Genomic DNA, 15,453 nt, shown 5'->3' with positions numbered 1-15,453 from the left:
GTCCAAAGCGTCCGGGTTAAGGGTCAAGACAACCGTGGGTGGTCCTTGGAAAGGTCGAATTTCTCCCTTGCCCCCCTCTACATACATACACACACATACACAACAACATAAAACTAAAAATAATAAAGCCAACAGATTTAGCGGCAGTGACCTCAATGCCTTAACACAAAAGAAATCCCCATGATCTCAGACTGAGGTTTGAGGTGAAACTGGAGCGTCCTGAGATTGGGCATAGCAGATGAGGGAATTCTGTGTGATGGAGGTTCGAGTTTTGCTCCACTTTTACCAGTAATCCAAACGATTTCCCAACCCCACATCACATAAGATCATAAGAAATAGGAGCAGGAATAGGTCACCTCACCTCTCCAGCCTGCTCCGTCATTCAATAAGATCATGGTTGACCTTTTTGTGCAAAGTTAAAAAATCACACAACACCAGGTTATAGTCCAACAGGTTTAATTGGGAGCACACTAGCTTTCGGAGCGACGCACCTTCATCAGGTGATTGTGGAGGGCTGTGTTCACTGCCACATTCTGTGTTACGATCGAGCTAGTGTGCTTCCAATTAAACCTGTCGGACTATAACCTGGTGTTGTGTGATTTTTAACTTTGTACACCCCAGTCCAACCCCGGCATCTCCGAATCATGACCTTTTTGTGGACTCAGCTCCAACAACACGCCCCTCATCATCATCCTTCATTCCTTTACTGTTCGAAAATCTATCTTTGCCTTAAAAACATTCAACGAGGTAGCCTCAACTGCTTCACTGAGCAGGGAATTTCACAGATCAACAACCATTTGGGTGAACAAGTTCCTCCTCAACACAATCCTAAACCTGCTCCCTGTTATTTTGAGGCTATGCCCCTAGTTCTAGTTTCCCCGGCCAATGGAAATAACCTCCCTGTTCCTTCATAATTTTATATAGCTCTGTAAAATCGCCTCATATTCTTCTAAATTCCAATTCCAGTCTACTCAATTTCTCCTCATAAGCCAACCCTTTCAATTCTGGGATTAACCTAATGAACCTCCTCTGTGCCCCTTTCCAGTGCCAGTATATCTTTTCTCAAGTAAGGAGATCAAACCCGAACACAGTGCTCCAGAATTGGCCTCACCAGCACCATATATTGTTGTAGAATAACCTCCTTAATTTTAAACTCCATCCATCTAACAATGAAGGACAAAATACAATTTGCCTTCTTAATTACCTGCTATACCTGCAAATCAACTTTTTGTGATTCATGCACAAGAACACCCATATGCCTTTGTACAGCAGTATGCTGTGATTTTTCACCATTTAAATAACAGTCTATTTTGCTGTTATTTCTACCAAAATGGATGACTTCACATTTACCAACATTGTCTCCATCTGCCAGACCATTGCCCACTCTTTTAACCTATCTATGTCCTTCTGCAGACTTTAAGTCTCATCTATGCGTCAATCTCATTTAGCTGTTGCTACTTCACAAAATAGTGAAATGTCACCTGCCATTTTTGTATCTTTTCTTAAGCACTTGGATTACCAGTGGCCTAGAGTCTGATACCTAAACATTCTGTTTCCTGGGGGTGTAATGCTGTTATTTGTCTCTGTACTAATGTTTTACACCAAGTGAAGAAACTTTTTGGTCTGGGTAAATACCTTGTAGGATTATAAGGAAAATCCTGTTTCTGGCCACAGGGCTTTCTAATGCACCCAATGTACATTTTTCACAAACAAATTTACAATGTCATAATGCAACAACATCTACAAATGATTTCTATTAAAAAGATCTTGGCATTTAAATTGATGATAAATGGATGTAAAATTATAGTTTATAAATTCATGTAAGCTGAACTGATTTCTGCTCCATTTTACCACTGGCTGCAAATCAGCTTTGGTTTCTATAAATTTTACCTCACAATTTTTTACTAATAGAACATAGAACATTACAGCACAGTACAGGCCCTTGGCTCTCGATGTTGTGCTGACCTTTTATCCTACTCTAAGATCAGACTAACCTACATACCCTTCATTGAACTATCTTCCACATGCCTATCCAAGAGTTGCTTAAATGTCCCTAATGTCTCTGACTCTACTACCACTGCGAGCATTGCATTCCATGCACCCACCACTCTCTGTATAAAGAACCTACCACTGACATCTCCCCTAAACCTTTACCCAATCACCTTAAAATTATGCCCACTCATGATAGACATGTCCGCCATGGGAAAATGTCCCTGGCTATCCACTCTATCTGTGCCCCTCATCATCTTGACTAAGGAAGCTCTGAGGGAGGATCACCAGACCTGAAACATTAACTTTGATACCTCTTCACAGACACTGTCAGATTGCTGTGCTTTTCCAGCAACCTCTGTCTTTGTTTCTGATTTAAAGCATCCGCAGTTCTTTCAGTTTTTATTCAAGCAGACCAGTTGCTTCTGGACTCTGGTGTCAGTGAGAATACTGAATATCCAGAATATGGCTTATATAACAATCAATTTTAACATGGCATAACGCTCACAAACATCAAGATTTCAACAAATACTTGCATGTGGTACATCATGGGTCTACAAACACACTTCACCTTGTGACATTTGGTCATACTTTTGTGTAAACATTTGTCAAGTACATTGGCCTACTCCAGTTCCTGTTTATTTTGGATTGTCAGTTTCTATACTAACAGCTATTGTGTTTTATACTTGTGGCTCATCTTTAACCAGAAATAGAACAATGGATAAGATGTTAATAGAAAGAATTGTGCTGGGTTTAAAGTACCAGCTTAAGGTCTGAGTTCAGTAAATATATACATAAAATTTCAGGCAAAATTGTAATATTGTACTGAAATAAAATCGGACAAGACTGGAAAACCTCAGCAAATCTGGTAGCATCGGTGGAAAGAGAAACAGAGTTCACATTTCAGATCGTGACCCTGCATCAAGCACAGTTCAGTAAAACATTATTGAGTCAGGTATTTTCGATTGTGAGATTGTATTTTGAAAGTTAAATCGGATGTACAGACCACAAATTGTCACAACTCAGTCCAATTCACAAACAATGACGTGGGGAAACGTTTCCCAATTAGGCTGTCAAAAATTCCACTTCTTCCTTTATCCGATGCAATTTACGGGAGTACATATAATCCGCGTTGATTCCAAGGGTTTTGTTTTAACGGATCGCTGGAAAATCCCTTACGTACATACTCCAGGTGGAAATATTGAGCAATGACTCCTGCTATGAACTGGGATTGCGAGTTGAACTACAACTCCCATAGTGCACTGTGCTCCACCCGTGAGGAGAGCGCCTGCGCATTAAGTGCTGCTGGAATTTGTAGTCTCACGCGGCGCCGAAAGATGGAGGACTACAATTCCCGGGAGGCGCGGCGAGCGGTAGCGCATGCGTACTGGGCCCATACTAACCTGAAGCGGCCGCCATCTTTCGGCTAGCGGGGATAGCGGGGAGACTGTTGTCGGTTCGCGCTTTGGGTGATGGTGAGTATCGGAGGCTGACAGCAGTTCCAGGCGGCGGCCGTGCGTCTGTTAATTCCTTAGCGTGCGGCCCGAGCGCAGTCTGGGGGAAAAGGGCGTGCCGAAAACTGGTTCCGATTGTGTTTGGGGACGGGGCGAGGATGAAAGCTGACCACCCCCCTCCCCTCCCCCTCCCCCTCCCCCTCCCTCAGTGACAGGTGCACAGGCGGACCTCAGTTGCAGGGGGTCTCCCTTCCCCTTGGAAAGGGGAGGCACTAACGATAGTGGGGGATGAGAATAGGGGATTAGGAGGGAGTGGAGAGGGTGAGGAGAATGAGTCTGGAGGGATGAGAGCAGTGGAGGGAGCTAGGAGGAGGAATGAAGGGGATAAGGGAGGGAAAGGTCCTCCTGGGGGTGATGACAGGAGGAGGAGGAGGAGGAGAGAGCCTTCACCTCGGAGGGGCTATGTGCAGATCCCTAATTGCAGAAGTGGGAAGACACTGTGTACCTGGTGGGAGGAGGAGGAGCAGGGATTGAAGGAGGACCAACATCTCTGTACAGCGAAGGAGAATGGGATGTGGACGAGATGGCAGTCACCTGTGGTTAGGAGCTGTCACACGAGCCAGCAGAGATGGTTTGGGGGAGGAGAAGGTGTCGGTGGGGGAGGGGAGGGAGGGGGAAGGAAAGGTGGTTGGGTGTGTTGGAAGATGGCTTCAGGGACCTTCTCCAGAATTGAGGAAAAAGGGTGTGACATGTGTAGCTGGGGCACTACGTTATCAGCGGCGTGAGGCATGTTGTTAGTGGTGGGACCCTGAACTGGCCAGGAAAGGTGGGCTTTTTGCACATCTATCTCTGGGTCATAGAGGAGGCTTTTTGATGTGCTAGTGTAGGCCTGAGAGGTGCAGGAAGGTTTTCATCTGGGCCGATATGGGGTGTGCCCTTCCTCTGAGCGGAATGCAGCTTGTATAGTGACATTTCCTTATCCATGCAGTACAATATGTACGGGGGGGCTGGGTTGTACATGAATGTAACATTCTGTATATTCGCAAATGATGCTGCTCAGTAATCAGTGTTCAATTTGCATATAGTTGTAAGAAAAAGTGGAAAATGCCAGTGGATTCAGTTTTGTATGGTGAGAATGAGACAACCCTTCAATGCTCCACACGTTCATGGGTCATGTTAGATGACTGCAAGTAAAGAATTGGACTGTGTAGGAATATGGGCTGATTGGTATTATGTCATATGGTTCCAGCTGCATGTGCTGTATAGATCTAGAACAAACCCACATTCACAGGGATATATGTGCTTCAGGTTTTTCCTTTATGTCTCATTTGTACTCTTTATATGCAACTTAAAAAGTGATTTTTCTGTTTTCACACTCTTGTTTGATAATTAGCCAGTCAAGTATCATCTGCAGCAAAGAAGGTGTTGACACTGCAGATGATTTGCTGTGTTCAGTTAAAAACAAAATCTACAAAGTAACAAAGCTTGCATACTCCAACTTCTATATATATTTTGTAGGATAATCAAAACATTGTTATCAAGATGTGCATGTAAGATGGTGTAATGTCAGATACCTCAGTGTATATACAGTATACAGTCTACTGAACAATAAAGTACTGTATCTGTTCCAAGTATCTTTAATTCTGTATACTGTTATGTCGTTTCATTTCTGAAAAGCATGTTCAAAATGGGGTCGTGGGATCCTGGAGTGTCTGCTGTATATAGTTTATGCAATTGTGAGACTTTTTCACAATCACAACCTTTCCGAAGTTTATAGTTTTGATCCGAGGAAGAGCATTAGAAGGATGTGACTGTTTATTAACATTTAGTTCCTTAGTAAACACAATGCTAATTTTTTTTGAAAAAGCCATGATATTTGAATGAGTCCTTGGGGTAAAATTCCCTGAACTGAAGAACTGTGCTCTAATAGCTTTACGTTTTCCTGTGCTACTAAACTGATAGATGTATTGTGGAAGAAATTATTTTCCTTGCACAGTATTTAGGAACCTGGGGTGTGTACTTATTTCATTCCTCAGGGAAGGTTGCTCTTAAATATGTCTTGAATACCAATATGCTTCTAACCCAGGTGCTTTCATCTTTCTTAAGAACAGTTGAAATGAGAGGTAGTGAGATAATGAACAGCTGCAACCACCCCTGCAAGTTGTTGTCTAGAAAAATGAAAAATAGCTGATGGTGACCAAGGATCAACAGTGTTTGGCTGTCAAGCCTGTGGACATTTTACAGCCTTACAACTGGCAAAAATGCTGAACTGCTTGATATGAAAACATTTTTCTTAAATCCTAGGTAGTGCAATTATGTTATTTCTGATCCTATAAAGTGATGCCAATTAGTCAGAGCTGGATTGCACAGCAGGTTTATATTTATTTTCAGCTTGATAATCTGCATTTGAGTCCAAATAAATGTCCTGTCTATTGATGTTGAGAGTTCTATGTCAAAATGAGTTTCAATCTTTATATTGCTGAGGCTAAACACCATCTCGCGGACACCTCCTCCTACTGCCCCCTTGACCATGACCCCACCTCCCACCACCAAACCATCATCTCCCAGACCATCCATAACCTCATCACCTCAGGGGATCTCCCATCCACCGCCTCCAACCTCATAGTCCCACAACCCCGCACCGCCCGTTTCTACCTCCTGCCCAAAATCCACAAACCTGACTGCCCCGGCCAACCCATTGTTTCAGCCTGCTCCTGCCCCACCAAACTCATTTCTGCATACCTTGACACGGTCCTGTCCCCATTAGTCCAAGAACTCCCCACCTACATTTGGGACACCACCCACGCCCTCCACCACCTCCATGATTTTCGCTTCCCCGGCCCCCAACCCCTTATCTTCATCATGGACATCCAGTCCCTGTACACCTCCACCCCCCCCTCACGAAGGCCTCAAAGCCCTCCGCTTCTTTCTTTCCTGCCGAACCAACCAGTACCCTTCCACTGACACCCTCCTTTGACTGACTGAACTGGTCCTCACTCTGAACAACTTCTCTTTCCAATCCTCCCACTTCCTCCAAACCAAAGTAGTAGCCATGGGCACCCGCATGGGCCCCAGCTATGCCTGCCTCTTCGTTGGATATGTGGAACAGTACATCTTCCACAGCTACACTGGCACCACCCCCCCACCTTTTCCTCCGCTACATCGATGACTGTATCAGTGCTACCTCGTGCTCCCACGAGGAGGTTAAACAGGTCATCTGCTTTACTAACACCTTCCACCCCGACCTCAAATTTACCTGGACCATCTCAGACTCCTCCCTCCCCTTCCTAGACCTCTCCATTTCTATCTCGGACAACCGATTCAACACGGATGTTTACTATAAACCGACTGACTCCCACAGCTACCTAGATTACACCTCCTCCCATCCTGCCCCCTGTAAAAATGCCATCCCATATTCCTAATTCCCTCACCTTCGCCGCATCTGCTCCCAGGAGGACCAATTCCAATACCGAACAACCTAGATGGCCTCCTTCTTCAAAGACCACAATTTCCCCTCAGACGTGGTTGACGATGCTCTCCACCGCATCTCCTCCACTTCCCGCTTCTCTGCCCTTGATCCCCGCCCTTCCAATCATCACCAAGACCCCACTGGTCCTCACCTACCACCCCACCAACCTCCAGATACATCGTATCATCCTTCGTCATTTCTGCCACCTCCAAACAGACCCCACCACCAAGGATATATTTCCCTCCCTACCCCTATCAGTGTTCCGGAAAGACGATTCCCTCGTCAGATCCACACGCCCCACCAACCCAACCTCCACTCCCAGCACTGTCCCCTGCATACGCAAGAAATGCAAAACTTGCACCCACACCTCCCCCCTCCATTCCCTCCAAGGCCCCAAGGGATCCTTCCATATCCATCAGAAATTCAACTGCACCTCCACACACATCATTTACTGCATCCGCTGCACCCACTGTGGTCTTCTCTATATTGGGGAGACTGGCCGCCTACTTGCGGAACGTTTCAGAGAACACCTCTGGGACACCCGCACCAACCAACCCAATTGCCCCGTGGCTGAACACTTTAACTCCCCCTCCCACTCCACCAAGGACATGCAGGTCCTTGGCCGCCTCCATTGCCAGGCCATGGCAACACGACACCTGGAGGAAGAGCATCTCATCTTCCGCCTAGGAACCCTCCAACCACAAGGGATGAATGCAGATTTCTCCAGCTTTCTCATTTCCCCTCCCCCTCCCCCCCCCACCTTTTCTCAGTTCCAACCCTCAGACCCAGCACCGCCTTCTTGACCTGCAATCATCTTCTCGACTTCTCCGCCCCCACCCCCTCTCCGGCTTATCGCCCTCACCTTAACCTCCTTCCACCTATCGTATTCCCAACACCCCTCCCCCAAGTCCCTCCTCCCTACCTTTTATCTTAGCCTGCTTGGCACACGATCCTCATTCCTGAAGAAGGGCGTTTGCCCGAAATGTCGTTTCTCCTGTTCCTTTGATGCTGCCTGACCTGCTGCGCTTTTCCAGCAACACATTTTTAAGCTCTGATCTCCAGCATCTGCAGTCCTCACTTTCTCCTATTGAAAACATTACCTCAACTGTGATGCATGTGTTTTGAGAATGATTGATGTTGGCTGGGAAATGGGATGTTGCATTTTCATTTTCTCAAAATCCAACAAAAAAGATGCTGAAGGAATGATTCTGTGGATTAGAATGATCCCTTTTTGCACGTCTGGCCTTTTATGTACCTTCCCATTTCCCTCACCTGACCATTGCCTGTACTTGCAGATTTCCAGGCCCCAAATTTGTGAATTCCTGTTTTTAATGTGCATCAGCATTCAATAAAACCCACTTCTACTGAGCTCATGATGCTAATGTCATCTATTGCTCAATGCCAATTTTTGTTTGGTTGCATTGCTGGGAAGCACCTTGGGTTGTCTAGTTAATGTTGGTGCTATCTAACTGTGCTATACTTTTACAATAATTTACAGTTGGATTTTAGTTTAGCTAAGGAGGTACTGAACTAGGATTAATACATTTTTGAGCAATAAAATGTTTAAATTTTCAGGGCATAGTTATATTGTGAAAATGCATTGATTTAGCAAGCATCACAATAACTTCACTGAATTTTTTTTTACTGAAGCAGTGAGTGGAGACGTGGTGGTATGTGGGGAAACAAAATCAAGAATGCTGCTGAGAGAATAGGGTACTAGAAATTCCACTGAAGAGTACAGTTGAAAAAGGAAGTCTCCTGGGCATTCCCCACTTCTGCAAGCTTTAAGGCCATGTATTAGATTACCGTTATTATCTGAGCTATGAATACTTTGAAGTACGAAATGAAAATTTATTCTTAACCAGTGCTGAATTGCGGATTTTTTTTCCTTAGCTAATTCTTTCTGTCTCACGGCCCCTGGCTGCTGTAAGAGTATGGTTCTATTGGTAAAGCCTGAGCACTTTCTCAGGCCATGAGAGCTTATAGACTTTTTTCAATCAACCTTTTAAAATTTTGTCCTTAGTGTTTGATGAAGTGCTGTATAGCCATAACCTGCTATTGCTGTATTGCCCCATAACTAGTGTGCGGAAAAGCAAAGCTGCAATTGCTATAAATCTGAATGCAAAAAAGGGATTGTTCAGCTGCTGGAGTAGCATATGAGGAGAGAGAAACTTCAAGACCTGTAACCTATCATCAGAACTAACAAAATTTGGAGATGTGATAGGATTAAGGTGAAAAGTGAGAAGAATAAAAGAAGGATGGAGAGCAGATTAATTAATTAATTAAAATGTAAGTCCAAGAGGACTGGTAATGGGACAAGGTCAAAAGTAGAAATGTGCCTCAGAGAGGTGTGATCCACAAGATCCTGAATATCTGACGTCTGAAAGTGACGACAAGAAAACGAAACTGACAAAATCAAATGAAACCAGTGGGTGTGGAAGAAGCGTGGGGAAGAGTTATGATCTAAAATTGTTAAACTTGATATTGAGTCCTGAAAGCTGGTATGGTATTCGGTCAAAAGATATGATACTGTTCCTCAAGCATACATTGGGCTTTATTGGAATTCTTTATGAAGCCAAAGATATAAATTGACCCCACGTACTGAATCCTCTCTCAGGATATGGTGCTCCACAATTTGAGTTGAGTCACCTTGAAGTTCCCTCTGTGCCCTTCAAAATGGCTTGGAGGAATTGCCAAATGGATTGTCGTTGCACACATTTGTCCACCACTCCAGTCAGTCTTGATGTAGCACCCTATCTTCTGGCGGCAGGGATCTGCTGTGCAGGGCCCTCTTGAGAGGGTCCTCCTTTCATTGGAGATATGGCTTTGAGAGAGTTGCACAAATTAGTCCCACATAATAAAAGGTTAAGTAGGTTCACAAGTTGTCAGGTCATATTTGGTTTTTATGGTTTGAAGAAAGCTGTTTCATGTTTCTGTTGAATTCTTTTGTTTGCAGCCCCCTGTTTGTTTTTTTTTGCAGCTCACTGTTAGTTTCTTAAAGGTTTAAAAAATTTTGTTGCACTTCAGCGTCATGCTTCTAATCTGTGGGCACCCTGTATGGTGATTCTCCTCGTTGGCCTGCTTCTGGGCTTAAGCCACATTGGCCATAAACAGATCCAGGCAGCAGGTTATGGAAGGGGTAGTAGTGAGAATTGCCATACTTCCATGATAATGCCAAAATTTGGATATCCATTGCGAAGGAAAATTGATGTCCACTATTGGAATATTGCATGCACTTCTGTTCTCCCTCCTATTGGAAGGGTGTTGTGAAACTTAATAAGGTTCAGAGAAGGTTTTCAAGAATGTTGCCAGGGTTGGAGGGTTTGGGCTATAGGAAGAGGCTGAATAGGTTGGGGCTGTTTTCCCTGATGTTTTCAGCATTGGAAACTGAGCAGTGACGTTAGAGATTTATAAAACCATGAGGGGCATGGATAGGGTAAGTAGACAAGGTCTGCAAAAAGACCTTGGCTATTCACCATTTCCTCGTGATTTTATAAATCTCTGTAAGGTCCAATGCTTCAGAGAAAACAGCCCCAGTTTTTTTTCCTTGGTTGGGGAATCGCGGACTAGAGGGTGTCAGTTTAAGGTTGGAGTAGAAAAAATCTTTCCTATAGCACAGAGACCAGAATTGAACGCAGTATTCCAAAAGTGGCCAAACCCATGTTCTGTACAGCAGCAATATGACCTCCTAACTGTTGTACTCAATGCATCAACCAATAAAGGCAAACCTACCAAACACCCACTTCACTTACCCTGTCTACCTGCGACTCCACTTTCAAGGAACTATGAACCTGCTTCCAATGTCTCTTTGTTCTGCAACACTTCCCAGGACTTGACCATTAAGTGTATAAGTACCACCTTGATTTGCCTTACCAAAGTGCAAACCTCACACTTACCTAAATTAAACTCCATCTGCCACTCCTCAGCCCATTTTGCCATCTATTCAAGATTCTGTTTTGCTCTGAGGTAACTTTATTTGCTGTTCACCGCAACACCAATTTTGGTGTAATGTGCAAATTTACTAACCATGCTTCCTCTATTCACATCCAAATCATTTATATAAGTGACAAAAAGCAGTGGACCCACCACTAATCCTTACAGCACACCGCTGGCCACAGGCCTCTAGTCCAAAAAGCAACCCTCCACTGCCACCCTCTGTCTCTTATTTATTTTTGAGCCAATTTTGTATCCATTTGGCTAGCTTTTCATGTGATCTAATCTTGCTAACTAGTCTACCAGGTGGAACCTTGTCGCACGCCTTGCAGAAGTCTTTATAAATAACATCCACCAATCTGTCTTCGGTCATGTTCACTACTTCTAAAAATTTAGTGAAGCGTGATTTTCCATGCACAAAGCCATGTTGACTATCCCAAGTCAGTCCTTGCCTTCCCAAATACATGTAAATCCTGTCCCTCAGAATCCCCTCTGACAACTTGCTCACCTGTCTATAGTTTCCTGAATTTTCTTACCACCTTTCTTAAATAATAGCACCACATTAGCCAACCTCCAGTCTTCTGGCATCTCATCTGTGGCTATCGATGACACAAGTATCTCAGCGAGGGATCCAGCAATCTCTTACCTAGTTTCCAACAAATTGGGTGGCACAGTGGTTAGCACTGTTGCCTCACAGTGCCAGAGACCCAGGTTCAATTCCCACATCGGGCAACTGTCTGTGTGGAGTTTGCACATTCTCCCCGTGTCTGCGTGGATTTCCTCCGGGTGCTCCGGTTTCCTCCCACAGTCCAAAGATGTGCTGGTTAGGTGAATTGGCCACGTTAAATTGCCCATAGTGTTAGGTGAAGGGGTAAATGTAGGGGAATTGGTCTGGGTGGGTTGCTCTTTGGAGGGTCAGTGTGGACTTGTTGGGCCGAAGGGCCTGTTTCCACACTTAAGTAATCTAATCTAATAATGTCTGGTTTATACCCAATCAGGTCCTGGGATTTATCTACTTTTATGCTTTTTAAGACATCCAGCACCACCACTTCTATAATATGGGCACTTTTCAAGATATCGCTGGTTATTTTTGCAAGTTCTCTACCTTCTGTATCCTTCTCCACAGCAAGCACTGACATTTAGTTTCTCACCCATCTTCTGCGGTTCCATACATAAGTAGCCTTGCTGATCTTTAAGGGGTCTTTCTCTCTCCTAGTTCTCTTGTGACCTTAAAATTTTTGTCGAATCTCTTTGGATTTTCCTTAATTTTACTTGCCAAACTACCTTCTGTCCCCCTTATGCCCTCCTGAGTTCCCTTTTGAGTATAATCCTACTCCTTTATATTCTTCCAGGGATTCACTCAAACCTAGCTCTTTATATCTGATGTATGCCACCTCATTTTTCTTGATCAGAGCCTCAATTTCTCTAGCCATCTAGCATTTCCTACACCTGTCAACCTTGCCCTTCACAGTAATGGATGCCATATGTGTGTTGGTTTCTGCTGAGTACTCTGGTTTCCTCCCTCAGTCCAAAGACACGAAGGTTTGTTGGATTGACCATGCTAAATTGTCCAGTGATGTGCAGGCTGGGTGGGTTAGCCATGATAAATGCGAGGTTACAAGAAATGGGTGGGGAGTTGCTTGGTGAAATGCTGTTTGTCCAGACCTGATAGGCAGAATGGCCTCTTTCTGCACTGTAGGGATCCAAGGTTCTATGGAGAAAGATGGAATTTCAAGGTCTGGACTCTGAAAGTAAGTGTCCACTTGCATTATTGTGTGGCTATGCTCATACTGCTGTTCCTGAGAAAAAAATGTGTTCACAAAAATAGCACTTTAATCAGAGTATTACCCTGGGGGCAATAACAATTATTTGGAACAAGGACCAGCAACGTGATGAGTAAAGTAGTAAGTTGAGGAAGGAGGTACTTCTTTGCCCAAGCTCTTGGCCTATATGTGACATTCAAAAAAAAGAAGCTAACTAAGGCTGAAGGAGTCACTGGATGTGGATCATAGAGTGTTTTCAAGAGTTTCTTGGTGCACCATTGTGGAAATAATAGGAGGGTGGGTCATGCCAGAAATGGTATTGTGTCCATGACATTTCTAAGCAGCTCGCGTAAGCTACATTGCTTAGAGAAATCTATCCAATTATCTTGTCAGTTGAACTGTTGTGTATCTTAGCAATGGGTATTCTTGTTTCATCTCATATGTTTAAATTACATCAGTTTTTTCCCTCAATGCTTCACTTTATTGTCCAATGATGGCAATGCAATATTGTTTAAATTGTACTCATTATTACATTGCAAGTGACTGCAGTATTGTTCAATCAAAGGACAATATTATACTGTCAACAGCTGTCTGAAGTCGCAAGTGTGAAGTGGATGATCCATCTCAGCCTTCTCATAAAGGCTAGTCTTCAGCCATTTCAATTCATTTTATGATAACTTGATATGACTGCAGCATACTGCAAGACTACACACTCTAACAGCATTCTGGCAATAGTATTGATGACATGTGCTCCAGAATTTGCTGCACCCAAGCTGAGCTATTCCCATACAGCTACAACACTGGCATCTGCCCGACAATGTAGGAAAATTTTGCAGGGTTGTTCAGTACACAAAATGGTCAAATCCAACCCGGTCAGTTACTGCCTATGAATCTATCCTGAATCATCCCTGAAGCACTGGAAGGTGTCATCAGCAGTAATATTAAGCAGCACTTCTTTAGCAATAAAATTCACACAGTCATCAGTTTGTGTTCTACCAGGGAAACAAGCTCCTGACCTCATTAAAACCTTGGTTCAAGCATGGATAGAAAATCTGAATTCCAGCAATGAGAATGACTGCTCTTGACCGTAATACTGCATTTGGCCATGTGAGGCATCATGGAGTCCTTTCAAAATTCGAGTCAATGGGAATCAGGGGAAACTCTCTTTTGATGGAGCCACACGTGGTGTAAAGGAAAATGATTGAGTTTATTGAAGATGAGCACCTCTGCTCTAGGATAATCTGTAGGAGTTCCTCAGCATCCTAGGTCCTGTCAGCTTGAACTACTTCATCAATGACCATGCCTCTGTTGTGAGGTCAGAAGTGTGGATGTTCGCTGATGTTCAGTACCATTTGCAACTCCTCAGGCATTGAAGCAGTCCATTGTCCAAATGGACAAAATCCAGCTTTGGACTGAAAAGTGACAAATTACATTTATGTCCTACAAATGCCAGACATTAATTATATTCAACAGGAGAGAATCTAGCAATCGCCCCTTACATTCCATGGCATTGCCATTGCTCAATCTCTCACTTTCAACAACTGTACATTACCAATGACCAGAACCTGATTTGGACTAGCCATGTAAATACTGTGGCAACAAGAACAGGTCAGTGACTAGGAACCCTGCATTGCATAACTCACCATCTGACTCAGCAAAGCCTGTCCACCATCTATTAAGCACAAGTCAGGAATGTGATGTATTACAACTCACTTGCTTGGATGAGTGTGTCTGCATCAACAGTCAAGCTTGATATCATCGAGGACAAAGCACCCCACTTGAATAGTACTCTATTCACAAGTATTCACTTCAACACTAACATTCGGTAACAACAGTATGTATTATCTATAAGATGCACTGTAGAAATTCACTAAGGCTTCTTAGAAAGAATCTTCCAAACCAATGAATACTGCCATCTAATAGTACCAGTCAAGCAAAAATATGGGCACGCTACCACTTGCAATCTTGACTTGGAAATATATCACAGTACATTCAATGTTGGTCAGAATACTGAAACTCCCTCCCTCCTGGCATTGTGGGAGTATCTATACCAAATGGACTGCAGCAGTTCAAGAAGGCAGCTCACTACCACTTTCTCAAGGGTAACTGGAGATAGGCAATAAATGCTGGCCCAAACAATGATGCATATATCCCATGATTATTTTTTGAAAGTACATATGTTAAAATGTACACAGAATGTAGGAGTTGTAGATATTGCTGAATGAACAGTATTATTGTGAAGTGTGAATAAAATCTATTTGCTTAAGGTATTTTCTCCTACTCACTCATCCCTACCTTTTCTTGTGTGTATGTAGAAATCAATAGTTATTGATTTTCTTTGGTATCTTACTCCAAGGAGCTATCCTTCACACATCAACCTAGTATTGGCAGGCTTCTCAAAAACTCAGGAATTTGCAGGCAAATTCAATTCAGTCTGTCCTAATGAAGGTTGCTGGTTAGCAGATGGGAACAGTAATTGTAGCCAAAACAATATTTTTCTGAATCATTGTAGCATTCTGATGAATTACATTTTGGACATGGGTCTCTTGCAGCCAATTTGTCTCTGCTGCTTGTTAAGCAGTACGCTGAATCCTTGTGTACTAAAACTTGAATATTGTAAATTTCAAATGATAAAGTTCACTTTTCTCACCCATTCCATAGCCCTGCTCCACTCTCTCTCCATCCTTTCAGTTTTGTGATAAGGTAATTTATGTCTCTCAATTTTTGCAAGACTAATGGCATCATTTAACCCTATTTTATGAATGTTACTAGCAGAGTGAGTTGAAACACAATATAAGTTCAGTTAGGACACTTAGGTTTTTTTAAAAAAATCCATTCCCTAAAA

At 43.4% G+C, this 15,453-nt stretch overlaps 1 protein-coding gene across 1 annotated transcript in view; it reads left to right on the top strand.

Moving 5' to 3' along the window:
* Nucleotides 1-3,386: 3,386 nt before the first annotated feature.
* LOC140463152 (AP-1 complex subunit gamma-1-like) overlaps nt 3,387-15,453 on the top strand; it is a 135,123-nt gene continuing 123,056 nt past the window's right edge. Inside the window, exon 1 of the mRNA XM_072556919.1 lies at nt 3,387-3,464. The gene's annotated coding sequence lies outside the window, so the exon portion shown is untranslated. The remainder of the gene's footprint in view (nt 3,465-15,453) is intronic.

Source organism: Chiloscyllium punctatum, chromosome 37 (genome assembly GCF_047496795.1).
Source record: "Chiloscyllium punctatum isolate Juve2018m chromosome 37, sChiPun1.3, whole genome shotgun sequence".
In the NCBI taxonomy this organism is placed as follows: Eukaryota; Metazoa; Chordata; class Chondrichthyes; order Orectolobiformes; family Hemiscylliidae; genus Chiloscyllium; species Chiloscyllium punctatum.
This window is presented reverse-complemented; position numbering and strand designations above follow the sequence as displayed.